Consider the following 16303-nt stretch of genomic DNA (forward strand, 5'->3'; position numbering starts at 1 on the left):
GCCAGCAAACTGACACAAGTCAAATTTCCAGGCAAGCTACAAGTATGGTATAAAAGCTACATCCTAGGGCTGGCATTGTAGTGTAACAGGTAAAGCCACCCTTGCAACATCAGCATCAGTTCAAGTCCCAGCTGCCCTACTTCCTATCCAGCTTCCACAAAATGGTCTGAGAAAAGCAGCTGAAAACGGTTTGAGTGCTTAGGCTACTGCCACGCATGTGGGAGACACAGAAGTAGCTCTGGCTTCTGGCTTCCATCTGGTCCGCCCTGTAGTCATCTGGAGGGGAAATCACTGGATGGGTGATCTTTCTCTACTTCTTTATGTATCTCATTCTCTTTCTCCCTTCTTCTTTCTTCTCTGTAACTTTGACATTCAAATAAAAAAAAGATAAATCTCAAAAAAGAAAAGCTCCTGTCTCATAGTTCGTTATGCATTAATGCTGTTGCCATCTGAGATGCTAGGGACAGGTTCTATTGCTTATATCCAAAACCCTAAGGAAATAATTGCTTTAGGAGTCAGTTAAATTTTCTTGGAGAACATAAGAGGAAGAGGGAAGGAATCAAAAGGAGCTCAACTTCTATCAGACAGCCACGGCTGGACAGAGGGCATTCTCATTTTCCACTGCTTCTGTGAGCAAGGTACAATGGCAGGACAAGACAGATGGGAAGCACCTCAATAAATCCCATTTTATATGACAACCACCACAGTAGGTGGAACAAACCAGTACAAGGTGCTTGGATAAGACAGGAGAGGGAACTCAAGGCAAGCTAAAGGGTGCAAGAGCATTTCCTGGTGCTCTACAGATACCACTCGCTGATCCCCACGTAGACTTTCCTCTCCTGGAAGGCACATCTTTACTCCGGGAAGTTTACAGGCTTAAATAACCAGTACAAAGTAATCGGGCATCCAGTCTGATAATGCAATTGCAATTTTACAGTCATGCTATAACAGTGAAATGATCAGATGAATGCGTATCACAGCATTTCACAACTATGGTTTATGAATAACTCATTTTAGAGTCACTTGAAGCTGTTAATCATCAATTACAAACAGACTTTGATAACTTTTAAATATAAACTTTTGAAATAGTAAATGAATGGCACCTGCAAACTTAAACATACGGCTCCTTAACAGCTCATATACAATCTTGCAATTAGAAAGCAGTTACAGTACACACACAAAAAAATAATATTATGGGTTGTCTAAGAACACAATTTTCAGAGTCAGACAATCTGCTAAATTTATTTTGTGTCACTGTAGGCAAGATAGCTGTCATAAGAAAGGGTTTAATGTATAGGTTATTATGACTTGCTAACTTTAACAAGCAATTACTTCAGGTCATTACACTGGCATTTAATGGCAATACCCCATGTCACATGTAACTATCCTGAAAAATATGTAAGTTCCAAGATAATGGGCAAAAATACAAGATAATTTCAGTTAGACTTACAGGTGCATGCTTTCCAATCCAAACAATGAAACTTCACTGTTTTAAAGACTTAGAAAACTCCCTGACAGAAGTACATGATAGGTGGCCAATTAAAAAAAAAAACTAAAATTAAAACAAGCAGTATAGGGCTCGGCAGCATGGCCTAGTGGCTAAGGTCCTTGCCTTGATCCCATATGGCCGCTGGTTCTAATCCCGGCAGCTCCACTTCCTCTCTATCTCTCCTCCTCTCAGTATATCTGACTTGGTAATAAAAATAAAATAAATCTTTAAAAAAAATTAAAAAAAAACAAGCAGTATAATACAACCCATAGATAATCATCACTAACATCTAAATAACTCTCATCTAAGAGATTTTGAAAATGTACAAAGATAAAATCTAGTAAAAACAATCCTTCTACAAATCATTCCTACCCTGGGACATAAAAACAGACAAAAAGGGAGTGATCAGAAACATACAAGAAGTGCTCATGGCAAACTGACACGTGGACAGGTTCCCACTGGCCAACCTGCAAGAACTTGAACAATGCAATGACCAAAAAAAATCAGTCAGTAGAATAAAAAAGGATCTATCAGCTTATTCTGAGAAAGTCAATGGAAAAACAAAGCTCTTTCATGTGGTAGAATCAAACTGGTAAAGTTAATCAAAGTTAATGCCATCAGTCATGGGCCAGTTACAGCTGTCCTGGGACTCCTGGCAAAATACACTGAGAATATACCACCACTTTCCTTGCACTGTGGCCCAAGATGTAAACTCTGAATGTACCCAGAAGGAAGGAGAACACAAATCCAAATTAGCTGTAACTAACAAGCTGCGTGCTTCAAACTGTGAAGGTCTTGACAGATTAAAAAAATTAAAAAGTAACTCTCCCATTTTAAGAGAAACAAGCAAAGATACACAACTAAAAATGGTCATGATCCTGAAAGGGCTTCTACATCCAATAAAGAACAATTATGGGGACAAACGGCGAACTTTGAGTGAAGTTTGTTAACTAGATAATAACACTAAATCATGAGATTTACCCAGCACCAACAATTTGACTATGCATAGAAGAGAATGCTCTTGGTTTTGAAACATACAAATTCAAGTATTTGTAAGACAAGGGCATCATATACCTTAATGCAAATGTTTTAGAAACAATGTTTATCCAGGGAACAGACATTAAAATACAGAGTGTGGTGTACTGATCAGCTTTTCATTACTATAACATAGTAGCAAGCGAACAAGATGATCTCAAAAATATGGAAAATATTAACATTTGGGAAAACTGGGTAAAAGACGTATGGACTATTTTGCATTTATTTCTGAAAACTTTTATAAGAATGAAATTTCTCAAAATAAAAAGGCTAATCTGTTTTATGTATTATGGAAATATGCATTTATATGGTAGCTATTCTGCAAACAAATATAGAAGTAAATAACAATCAATAAAGGCCATAAAGTATTTCACCACCGAATAGACATATTTGTTAGGACTACCAACTTTGCCTCTGGTTATGTGTAAATATTCAAGCATATGACTAGATATGCTATGCCCATTCCGAAAAACAGTTGTAACCGAGCACTGAATGTATAAAGCAGCCCCACAGGGTTGTGTGTGGACAGCAACTAATTTTAATTAACTCCTAGAAAATCCATTTAAATGTTTTGGGGAGATGGGAATGTCAGCCAGTTAGACAAAAAGATAACAAAAGGTTAACATGGTTTTTTCAATTAATAAGGTCAGAACTTTACTATCTAGCCTCACCCCACTGGGAGGGCTCCAACGTCAGCCTGTCACCAATCCACAGGCTGCAGTGGGGGCAACCCTACACATCCCTCCCTCGGAGCCTGTGGGAAGACTCAACAGGCTCCTGTTGTGACTGCAGACAGAAACTGGGATGCGCTCCCTGTCCCTTCAGAGGAATAAGCTGGGCTAGTTGAGTAATGATATGTGTGTCCATCACAGGGGATGCATGTTGTTCCCTCATGTGTGAGGGAACTCTCAGAATTACTGTGTAGATACAAACTGATTACATGACCATTCAACAGTATCATCTGCCTTCTTTTGAAGACCACAGGTGTTAGATGAAGGGAAGTGCATGTAAATCTGTCCTGAGACACTTCCAAGTATACCAGCCAGCCATGGCACGAAGTTTAAAAGTTTAGTGACTGTTCATTCATAAAGGAGCCAGGTATCTTCCAACAATTAGCAGTGCTACAAGTCACCACCCATGGCATCTGATTCAGTCCTCAAGTGAATAAACGAGGGCAGGCAGAGAAGCAAAATCAGGCAGGCACTGGTAAACGCAAGTCCCTACCAACGAAGCAGCTCGTGTCTCTGCAAAGCCACCAGCCCAGAGCCCCTCGGACTCAGACTGCTTAACAGGCAGATGTGTCACAGGCTCTGCTCTGCTGGAGGGCTCTGCCACTAGCCAGGTGGTGCCCCGGACAGCCCCTGCTCTCACCAGGTTTCCCAGCAGGGTCACACGTTAGCAATGACCATTGAAGATGAAGGAAGAACCAATCCCTTTGGAACAGATGTTCCCACTCTACTAGTAGTGTAGCAAAGATCAGACCTCAGGAAGGCATTGTGGCACAGTTGAACAAGCCACCATTTGCAGTCTCCACAGCCCATACTGGAATGCCAGTTCAAATACTTGTTACCCCACTGCTAGTTCAGGTTCCTTCCAATGCACCTGGGAAGCAGGTTAAGGCTCCAACATGGGAGTACCTACCACTACATGAGGAGTGCCTAGCACCTGGCTTCAGCCGGGTCCTGCCTGGCTATTGAGATCATACAAGGAATGAATCAGCAAGATTAACACGTCCCCCACACCACCACCCCTGCCCGCCCAACTCTGTCTCTTTTTCTCCTTTCCTCTCTCTCCCTCACAAGGCCTTTCGAGTAAATCTTTCCTTGTACTTTTAACTATTTATTTAGAAATATATATCAATTCATATAAATTTCAAAAATGCTTACAAGGATTTCCAATGTACCCTCCCCACGCCCAGCCTAACTAGAATAAACTCTTTAAAAAAAAATTCACATCTGGGGTAGGTGACATGCCATAAGGATGCTGGTTCAAATCTAGTTGCTCCACTTCCAATCAACACCAGTTCCCTGCTAATAGCTTGGGAAAGCAGCAGAGGAAGGTCCAACTTGGGTCCCTGCACCCATGTGGGAGACCTGGGAAAACCTGACTTCAGATTGGTTCACATCAGGCCATTTGGATCATTTGGGAAAAGAACCAACATATGGAAAATCTCACTCTCTCCTCTCTCTGTAACTCTGCCTTTCAAATAAAAATCAATCAATCTTAAAAAGAAAAACCCTCACATCTGTTAACTTCCTCTCTTTACAATATCCATTCACAATTTACCACGTAAACTGGTTCTGTCAACTAAAGTGTGCCCACTCCAAATGATCTTCCGAAGACATTCAGAGCAGCAGCCCTAGGTCTCTGTGGTCTGAAACAAGCTATGGAGCACGTAGCACAAGGCAGACTCCCAGGAGCATGAAAACGGCCACACTCACTGGTGAACTTTTCCAGCTCCTTGGTCATGGATACCACTTAAGAATAGAATTATCCAACATGTTCTCTCTACCACACCCCATGAAAAAGGAACTGCTATGCTTTGTTTTGTAGGCTTAACCCTTCTCCCACTCTGTCACAATCCAAAAGAAATACTGGCTATTTAGCATTGTGTCATCGTAAGTTAAGCTGCTTCCTGCAATGCTGGCATCCCATATGGGCTCCAGTTAAGGGTCCCAGTTGCTCCACTTTCTATCCAGCTCCTTGCTAATTCATCTTGGGAAGCAGAAGAACACAGCCCAAATGCTTGGGTCTTTGCCATTCACATGGGGGACCTGAATGAAGCTCCTGGCCCCTGCCTTCAGCAATTTGGGGAGTAAACCAGCAGATAGCAATAAAATATATAACTTTTTTAAAACAAATAAAAGAAATACTGTACATTTAGGAGGTGATTAAAATATCAAAAACTTTTTACTCACATATGGGTTATTGAATTTTACTCCAAATGTAATTAGTTAGGTGTTCCAGCAAACCACAGGCGCAGCAGCTCTGCACAAATGCAGAATCAGGCATACATACAAAATGAAGGGCAATCATATGTCGATATCATCTTCATGTAAACAAATTTTACATGTATAGACACATTTTTATAATACTACTACAGTATGAAAAAAACTCCAATGATAATAGCAAAAATAGCAAAAATCTAATTCAAAAGCAATGCGATTCCATAACTTACACTAAGCTGGCAACTCGCATGAGTTTTTCAAGGGAAAACCATAGCCAGATTTGTAACATCTGTAGTAGAAACCCAAGACCAACATTAAAGAATTATTCATGGAAAAACATTTTCATTACAATGAGCCAATGCTCAACTTCTAAAAATATATTTAATGTGCACACAAGTGCTTGGGCTTATGAAAGTACTCATTTCATCGTATTTTGACTGAAATTATACATCACCAGGTTCTCCCCACTCAAAAGTTCCTGCGCTATCAAGCAAAAACGACACTCAAACAGTTTGTGGTCCACAAGACAAATATAAAACACCTGCTGTCTCACAGTGGGGAAACAGGAAAGCATCAGTGGAAGCATGAGCAAAACTGTACAGAACCCAAGTTAGAGCTGCTGGGCCTACCGTTGTCCTTCAGTCTTCGCGCACAGGTTATCAGTAACACTACACAGGAAAAGAGAGAAACAAACATTCCAAAAAGAAACCATGTTTCATAACATCAGACTCTATGTAAGGCATGGAAAATCAACTAAAATTTAAAAGTCATACAAAAATTGAACTGCATGAATTTATATTGATGTCTGGCCACAGTACTGTGGCTCAGTGGTTTAAGCTGTCATTGTAACACAGGCATCCCATATTAGAGTGCTGGTTCAAGTCCCACCTGTTACACATCCAACCCACCTTCTTGCAAATACATCCAGGGAAGCAGCAGAAAATCACCTAAGTACTTAGGTCCCTGCCACCCATGCAAGAGACCAGCACAGGGCTGCTGGCTCCCGGCTTTGGGCTGGCCCAAACTTAGCTATTGCAGTCATCTGGAGCACGAACCAGCAGATTAAATCTCTCTCTTTCTCTCTCTCCTTCCCACCATTGCTGCCTCGCTCCCTTCTTTCCTCCCTCTCCTTACTACTGCCATTCAAATAAGCAAACAAAGCTTTCTAAAATACATATTCATGTGCTCGCTTCAGCAACACATACTAATACAGAACAACAGAGAAGACTAGCATGGTCCCTGTGCGAGGATGACACACAAATTTATGAAATGTTTCATATTTTTTTAAAAAATGAATATTTATGTCTACTGTTACTTAGTTAACAACAGTTTTGTGCCAAATTTGTCAACAAGCTTAGTGGTCAGGAACAAATTTCAAACCTTTCTATCCCTTAACTCCAGATCTTGGGCTGCTTAGCCTATCTTCCTGTATGTAAACAGAAGACAATATTAAACCTTTAAAATAAGTAATACAACCAATGAGGGCAATGCATGCTGCTGAGCTGGCACTCACGGACAGTTAGCACTGTGATTCTTCTATGATCATTTAAAAAATTCAAAATATTCACTTAAGTATACTATTTGTCTTCTTCGCAAAAACACATTTCAAACTTTTATTTTGGGTAACCTTGAAGATGTCACAAATGAAACATGAATGCTTTTATAAAACGTGCATTCACAGACCAAAAGTGCCAGTCCATCACAATGATGTTTCAGGCTAACTTCTCAGCTGACAAAGAAAAAGTGAGATTGTAATCATGAAAAAAACAAAGAGAAATGCAAGCTTTCTATAAGCAAGTCTAACAGAACAGTGTCTGCTCTCAACTCAACAGGGACTAGCTTGACAGCAGAACAAAAAAAAATGCCAGTGATAAAACACATTAATTCCTGTGAGAAAGTCATAAACCTGTCTTTTGCTGTTATATTAATTCCTAACCAAGAATGTGTCATTTTGTCATTTTTACACATCTATCATTCTAGTCATCAAGAAACTTTACAAAACATAACATATAAAAGCAAAAATCCTTTAAAGCAATCAATATTGAGTATTAATGCCACCTTTTATTCCTAGAATTCTAGTGGAATATATATAAGTCAAAAATTCAAATGTCAGGAGCCAGTATTACAGTATATCGAGTAGAGCTACCCACTGCAACACCAGAAGCCTGTATGGGTGCCATTTCATGTACTGCTTCTTTGTGATCCAACTCCGTGCTTAAAGGCCTGGGAAAAGCAATGGAAGATGACCCAAGTGCTTGGGTCCCTGCACCCATGTGAGAGACCCAGATAAGCCTCCTGACTCCTGCCTTCGGCCTAGCCCAATGCTGGCCATTGTGGCCATCTAATGGGTGAACCAGTAGATGGAAGATTTCTCTCTCACTTTACTTCTTTTTCTCTTCTCATAATTCTTTCAAATAGATAAATAAATCTTTTTTTTTAAGGATTCAAATGTGAAATCCTAGTACAAACTTTGGCTCATAAATTCAAAAATCCTAGTAAAAGAAGAAATACAACTTAAAGTTGCATTGAATTGTCTGTGACTGCTATGCGCACTCCTTGGGGCAATTCAAACAGAATCCACAATTATTCTATATTAACACTGTGGGGAGGTGCAAGGAATGGAAATTTTCTTCATATCTTAGAGTTCCAACCAACAAAACAACAAAATAAACAAAACCAACAATAACTCCTGCTTTTTCTTTAAAGTCTTACTGCCTCTACTAAATGCTGGCCAGGCATTAAGTTTTCAATATTAATATTATATACTATATTTTGAGATGGTAAGGGAAGAAAAGCATATGGCACATGCCAGTGCTGACTTAAACCGCATCTACCACTACACTTAGACATAGAAAAGACCAAAACCAACACTCCATAAAATACTACCATCAAGTTTCCACTCATCACGTGAGGTTGCTCTGACCAGTGCATCATTTCATAACCATCCTACCTTTAACATGCTGACATGACTCACATTCTAAGTTGCCCACATGTTACTAAATTTGAAATAAACATGAATTTATCCACCATGAAAACAAGATACTGGTTCATACTGACAGGACACAATCATGGGACATTGTGCCCAAGACTATCAATCATTAGAAACTAGTTGTGGATACAGGATCAAAAGGTTGTCTCATTCAGAAGTGCACTCGCACAAACCCCAGTTTCTCTGACCAGGTGAGGCTGAGCTGCCCCCCTACTTCAGTTCAAAGGCCTTATCAACAAGAATGTTCCGCTGGAGGCCCAAGAAGCTGGCCTTTCACTGCATTTTCAAATGAGTCCAAGTTTAGACTATGCTCTGGAACAAGAGAAAAGCCATCTTGAAGCCTGTTTTTATAGTTCTTTAATATCCACTGTGTGACTCATGGTTATGTATCACAGAGGCCAGGTACTTTTATTTCTAAAAAAGGACAACATTTGAGCAGTTGGGACACTGGTTCAGAAATCAAAAGCTTGGTGATAAGGCAAGAAAAACAGAAAGCAGCAGGGTGTGTGTAACTCAGGAAAAGTGGTTGTAAGGACCAACAGTCAGCTTAAAATGCCGCACTTGATTCAAGCTTGCAGTTTATTTTCCACCACATTCTCAAGAACATAGTCAACATATAAATACTACTCTAGAGTGCTAATTGGTTCCACCTCTTAAAAGTCCATTTTACAAGGCATTCAAAATACCCTGGTACCAAGCTGCCTAGAAAAATATTTTGAAAATATTTGCTAGTGCTTAACTAGGAATCAGTCTCTTAGGCAGTCTTTCATAGACTGAGGTACTCAAAACAGCTGTTCAGTCTTTTCCAACTGGAAGATACAAAAACTCCAGGCTCCCTAAACCCCGACATCATAGTTTCCTCCCAGCCTCAGTCATTGAGGGGGATCTGAAAAGTGTGAATGACTATAAAGAAAGTAATGGTCTCTATTTCACTTTATTAATGTAAAACTATCCCATTTATTAAAAAAGCAAAATAGATCTGTCTACAGATGTATACTACAGACTCCAGGGACCATTCCTCAACTTTCCAGAGTCCAAATACAGTATGGCAAACAAAAATGCAATACCAGCTCACCTTCTGCTAAATTAAGTCACCTGCAGGAAAAAGAAATTTATAGAACAACTTTGGACAAGACCCATATAAACCATCAAATAAGCATCAAAGGCATTCCTCTTGTTAAAAAGTTCTGTGCTTGAGAAGCTGGCATCATGGCACAGCAGGTGATGCTGGTATCCCACACGGGTATTGGTTCATGTTCCATCTGCTCTACTCTCCATTCAGCTCCCTTCTAGGAACCTGGGAAAAGAAAAGCAGATGAGGTGGCCAGGTGCTTGGGTCCCTGCTTCTCACTTGGGAGACCTGGAAAAAGTTCCTGGCTCCTTGCTTTGGCCACTGAAACCATCTGAGGACCGAATCAGAGAAAAAAATATTTATTCTATCTCTCTTCCCTCTCCTCTTCTGTGCCCCTTCCCCTCTCCCTCTCCTTGTAACTCTTTCATATAACTGAATAAATATTAAAGAGAGTTTTAACTCCCCTGCTAGGCTGCAACTCCCACTAGTGAACATGAGAACTAGAGCTGGGGGCAGACCCAGGCTGGTTAAGGTGGCAGGACCCATCAGCATACGTATGAGCTGGGTCTTGGGACATGTCAGGCTGAACTAAGCTGCACCACCCATCTATGTGCACCAAGAGCCAGATGGGGTGTGAGACAGACAGGGCTGGGTGACAGCACATGCCAGCACATGCAAAAACGGGGACTGGGGCCAGGCCTGGTGAGGGTTATGGGGGGTCGCCCCAACTAGGCTGTGGCACAAGCTCATAATTTCAGGAAGTCACAATAAAGTTAGTCACATTAAATGCAAGCCTTGGAAACTGGCCAGAGAAAAAGCAAAGACCAAACAGGCAAATACATTTTTTGCCAACTAACAGCAGGAAAATATTTCATTTACATGTTTCTGTTACAAACTCACTTCATAAATTACTCAATTCAGGGAAGTTTGTATCTCATTAATAAAGTTCAAATGTGTTTAAATTCCTCTCTCCTGTACTCCCTTCTTCACTTTCTCTCTCTTCTCACACACACACACATATCAGAAAACATTCCCTCACCACTTTCCCATCAAAGTTCTCTTTTCTCCCACTTCTTTCTTAATCATGGTTTCCATTTCTCTTTGGACCTTCTCTCCTGTTCCCCTTTCTTAAGCATCATGGCAGAAGAGAGCAATCCCCTTCAGAGTCCCTCTCGCCAAGGAGATGGCTTGGCAAGAGTGCAGGTGCTCCTGCCAGGCTCTGGTGGCCACGCCGGGCCTCCTGAAAGCACACCCAGAGACCCAGAAATGCTGTTGCTGCCACACTGGATAACCATGTGGTTACACCCATCAGCTTTTCATCAGAGCCAGCCCACCTACAAGATGCCAGTCCGACCCAGGACTGCTCAGAGCAAGTGCTGTCAGAACCTCTGTGGAGCTGCTGCTTGAGGCCACAGGGCTCACTGTGGGGGAAATCAAGCAGCACTAAGTTTTCTTTTAATCCTCTATAACTTTAATGGTTCTGGTTTCAAGTAGAGAATTATTTGATTTCTAGAAGGGACAGGAAGGGGGAGAAAAAAGAGGGAGAAACGAGGGAGGCAAGAAGAGTTAGAGGGACCTTATCCTCACCAAGTAAAGCAAAAGGTCAGGATTCACGAGTCAGCCTCTACAAAATGGCCAACACGCTCCTGAACAGAGCAATCCGCGTGAACATTACAGGAATCAGCCACCTCTGTCCCAAGAAATCTCTTACACCTACCCAGGCACACAGATGTACTGATCATTTGCCCCACAAGCATTTCCAAAGCTGCATTTTAAAATCTGCTACGTTTTTCTCTAAAACACTTTAATAAGTCATTATTTTATTTCCTTGACTCAGGATATGAAACCATAAAATACACTGAATACTTCATTAACAGTTTTATATTAGAGCACAGAGAGACGGTAACACATCAAATAAATATCTCCACTGAAAGAAGCACAAAGATTTCAAAAAGCAGCAATATTTGTAGATACTCTCAGATATGGTTGCAGTCTGATTCGATACTAGACCCATGAGAGCAATGATAATCTTCAGAATAAGTTTTCCAATCAGTGGAATTTATAAACAATGGCCTACAGACCACAGCCATGAAAAGTCAATCCACAGGAATCCTGGGGAGAAAAGTCCTATGTGCTGAACACTGGGCGAAAAAAGTCTTCAGCATGAGGAGCAGAAGCAGTTCACAGCTTTCAAATCATGACTAAACTCACGGCAAGTTCTACCACAAATAATTTCAGATAAGATCAGATCACTAATGGTTTTTAAAACTGATCTTTCTTCCAGGTATCTTATATGTCACTTAACCATACTCTTCAATAGGACAAAATCTAATATAATCCAAGACTCCTAAAGTACTTTCAATAGGTACACAGACACACACACACACACACACACACCCCTGGAATCCTAACAGTCAACAGATGAAGAATATTTCAAATTAAAAATCACCTTGTTGAAAGAAAACTGCTGGACCAGAAACAGCTAGTGGATTACATTCAAAAAAAACAGATTATAACGTGTCTTACTCGAGACAGGGGTCCATTTACAATCCACTCTGGCTTGTCTGTAAGACCAGAGGGGTGGGGCAAAACCGCTCCACAAGGTACAGGTGATGCCCCACAGCCTGGTACTGGTACTCAAAAGGGGCTGCTTAAGAGATGAGTCCAATCCGGGGTCAACATTCAGAATAGGGCCTGGCGGCGTGGCCTAGCAGCTTAAGTCCTCACCTTGAATGTGCCAGGATCCCATACGGGAGCCAGTTCTAATCCAGGCAGCTCCACTCCCCATCCAGCTCCCTGCTTGTGGCCTGGGAAAGCAGTCAAGGACGGCCCAAAGCCTTGGAACCCTGCACCCACGTGGGAGACCCGGAAGAGGAAGTTCCTGGCTGCTGGCTCCGGAATAGCACAGCACCGGCCATTGCGCTCACTTGGGGAGTGCAACATTGGACGGAAGATCTTCCTCTCTGTCTCTTCTCTCTATATATTTGACTTTGCAATAAAAATAAATAAATCTTAAAAAAAAGAGATTCAGAATAGCAAAAGTGAGTCATGAACAATGAGGATGCAGTCATGAAGACTGTGAAAACTCCTTGAATAGTGCAGCAAGGACCCAGGGTCCCCCACCCTGGGGTGAATTAGGAGCCCAGAGTGAAGCTCTTGCTCTCACTGACATAAACACCAAAAGCATGCACATTCAGCATGTACTGAAGAGAAACACAGTCATACAGGTATTTCATGTTAAGGCTTTGATTTGGGGGCCTCTAAAAGAGACTAAAACTGCATTTCTTCCAGTAAAACGTCAATCACAGGAAGAAATGAACAATCAATTAGCAAAAGAAATGACTGCTCTACTCCAATGAAGTCCTGAATTGTAAAAAAAAAAAAAATTAATTAATTAATTAAAAAATTAAACACGAACAGATCTGATACACTGAATTTTATTATTTTGTCAACATGTTTTTAAAAACAAACAAACCAACCCTATATTCAGATCCTGTAGATTACAGGACAGTGAAAGGCACCCAGGCGGAAGCTCTGTGATCAGTATCAGACATGTCCGTGGAACTGGTGGTCTCACAAAGAGACCCACATCACTCGAGCAGCTGCCAGGTGTCACTCCTGACAGGACAAAGGACGGCTCTCAAAACAAGAGCATCCTAGCTAAGCTGAGCAGCAGAGCTCTTTTAACAAAAATGTTCCAAATTTCCCACAGAAGAAACTCTGCAAGGCATGTGTAGCCAGCATCCCTAACCTGCCGCATCTCTGATCTACAAGCAAGAAGTTATGTGAACAAGGTGCTTTCTTGGCAGTCTTTCTAAATAAACCCATTAGCCACACATCAGTGAGTTGGAATTACAACTGTATTTTTTAAATCTGGGACCCTACTTTCCCTTGGAAGCCATGCTCTGTAGCATAGTTTTTCTGAAAGACAAATGCTTACCATGAAAGTAAATTCAAAGTAAAAGAGTCAACGGCTCCTTGGCAGAGTCCCTCAGGAGCCCAGAACACCAACAAACAACCTCCAGAGATCCTGCAAGGTGTGGCCGGCGTCTGTGCTTATGCCCTCCCAGCAAACACCAAGTGGAGAAGGTTTTGTTCAGCTCTAGTCTAAATGAAGCCCATTAAGGAGAAAGGAAGAAATGAGACTCTGACAGCTAAGTAGCAGGGTTCAATTTTTTCCCTCTTTTCACTTATTTAGTTTTGTTGGGAAGGCAGGGATTTTGTTTTGTTACAGATTTAAAAAAAAAAAAAGTTTAGCAAGAAGTCATATAAATCTTTAGGGGATTAATGTTCTGACAGTATTTTTTTCCTTAAAAAAAAAATCCAGCCAGGACTAGCAGAAAGAGCAGGGGGTTTCTATTTGCAGGAAGAGGAGTGTCTCACAGTACCTGGTCCTGCTTTCCTTACCAACTCTCTAACAACATCAGGGAAGGACTGAAAACACCAGGAACACTTCAAACCCAGGCCTGAGCCTCACCTGTCAGGAGAAGGTGAATGAGCTCTGAAGGACTAGACAGTGATTCAGGAACAAACAGAAACTCCTCATGCTTAATCAGGGGCAAGCAGATAAAATATTGGTAAATACTGTCATTTTTTTCATTAATGACATTTTCTCACAGATCAAACTTTTACATGTAAACTACTGATTAATTTTTATACTTTATTCCTCAACACAATTACAGAACAATATTTAAAGCACCACTTATTCACGCCTCTAATATTTTATGGCCATGTCTATGGCAAGTGAGAGCAGACTACACATTATTCTGAAATGCCCATCTTTCTAACAAGCCATTCACTCACCCGCCAGCCACAGCTTCTAGCAGGCACCAGTGTTGGCCCAGAGCTTGAAGCAGCTCTGCTGAGCAATCTAAGGACCAACACTATGGATACTAAGGACCCAAAGACTGTGTCAGGGAAGGACAGGAATCATGTCACCTGATGAAGGCGGAGCCCTTTGTCACTTAGACTAACACACAGGTCAAGGGCACAGTGAAGGGCAGAGCCCTATGTACTGCATAGTCACAAAGCACAGAAAAATCATTACATTAAAAAAAAAAAACCCAAAGACTAGAAGAGGAAGAACTGAAATAAACAAAATTCAATAAGTGCTAGATGGCATGTTTATATTCAAAATATTAATTTCTTAAATACAACTCAGGAAGAAGCCAGGTTAAAAAAAGGGAGATAAAAAAGGATAGAGAGTTGGGTACTCCAGAAGGTTCTGTGAGGAGGATCCATTTCCCAGTGGGGTGGGGATGCCAGCAAGGGTTTCCACCCACCTTTCCTATCGCTTCATGCTGTAAGCCCTACCAAAGTCTTGTCTTTCTGAAACGCAAGCTCATCTATTCTAACACATCCTTAAACTGTATAACTGCCATGAACCCTAGAAAGCGTTAAGGCTATAGCTGGAAGAAGTCACCATATTACTTCTCAGAAACAAAGCCAAACTTGGAATAGCCTTCCCTAAAAGGCTATAATCACAAAAATGTATACACAGTCCAAAGTTCATAGACTAAAATATACTTTTGGAAAAATCAGACAGCACTAATATACATCAAGCACAATTAAAGAGAATTCTCAAAAAGGAGTTCAGCTTGAGCATTCCTCACATGTGTCACACAGCGAGGGTCTCAAACTCCACATCGAGGGACTCCCCTGTCCCTCTTGTGAACACAGATGACACACACAGTCATGGGCATCACTGAGGAACGGCGCCAGCCTAAAGAATACGCCTGAGTCCACTGCCAGCACCACTTCCCTCCAGCAATTGCACGCACAATCTGGTTCCCACGGCCTGTACAGATGCACTCGGGCTGGAGAGCTCCCCGCCCCAGATCCTCCACTACTGGTTTCGCTCCAGGTCAGAGCAGCAACTACCAGGCCAGGGGGCCTGCTTCTCTGCTCTCGGGACAGTCCTAATCATGCTGAAAGCCCAGGTCTCTGCTATTTTGTTCTATATTCCTCACTCACACTTTACTACACACACTAAATTTGAGAGATGAACTTAAATGGACACAAACCTCAAAAAGGAAAAACACCAGCAAAAGTCAAAGAGCAGGCTTCAGAGTTGCAGCCAGGCCCAGACCCCACATTCACCAGCAAACCCAGAGGGGGGCTTCCCTGAGCCCTAGCTCCTTTACCTTTGCAACAGAGACGACAGTCTGCACACATCAGAGGCATCCTGGGGAATCCAATCAGATCACCCACAGGAAAGGCTCCTCAGTAGATTCCCTGGAGCGGGGAAACCAAGGAGGCTGACGCTGCCTCTCCTAGGACAGAGCAGGCTCGGGTAATAGCCGCCAGCACGCCAAGTGCAGCCCCACACAGCACCTCAGTGACACAGCCACATCATGACACGCTCTCCTTGGATCTTCTCTTTCCACTGTACTCAGCTCTTCTCCTGCCATACAACATTCAGAGGAGGGGCAGCCAAGGTACTCAGAAAGTACCGGAGAGGCCTCTTCCTTGCATTCCCACCTTGCAAGTACTTGAAGCACCTGCAGACATGTGTCTGGGTGAGCAGTCTTTTTGGCAGCAGTCACGCAGACAGCCCACCCACAGAAACGCCCACTCCCACCTTAGGCTGCAACAGCCTGCCAGTGACCCACCCTAGAGACTGCAGATGAAAGAACTCCCATTCAAGAATCTCCTGGGTGGCAGAGGCAGACAAGCAGCACTGCAGGTTGCTCCGTGTTGGGGGAACAGCCTACTCCAACACCAGTCGACTCCAACAGACACCAAAGCACCCAGCGAAAGGCACTAACACA

The 16303-nt window shown here is 42.0% G+C and overlaps 1 protein-coding gene and 1 non-coding gene across 3 annotated transcripts in view; one reads left to right on the forward strand and one right to left on the reverse strand.

The window, feature by feature from the left end:
* Positions 1-16303, reverse strand: part of TRIO (trio Rho guanine nucleotide exchange factor) — a 288966-nt gene that overhangs the window by 236630 nt on the left and 36033 nt on the right. The window lies entirely within an intron of this gene.
* On the forward strand, positions 6655-6756 carry LOC118758241 (U6 spliceosomal RNA). Its single transcript, XR_004995613.2, has one exon. It is a non-coding gene; the product is annotated as a U6 spliceosomal RNA (small nuclear RNA).

This window comes from Ochotona princeps, chromosome 23 (genome assembly GCF_030435755.1).
Source record: "Ochotona princeps isolate mOchPri1 chromosome 23, mOchPri1.hap1, whole genome shotgun sequence".
Classification (NCBI taxonomy): Eukaryota; Metazoa; Chordata; class Mammalia; order Lagomorpha; family Ochotonidae; genus Ochotona; species Ochotona princeps.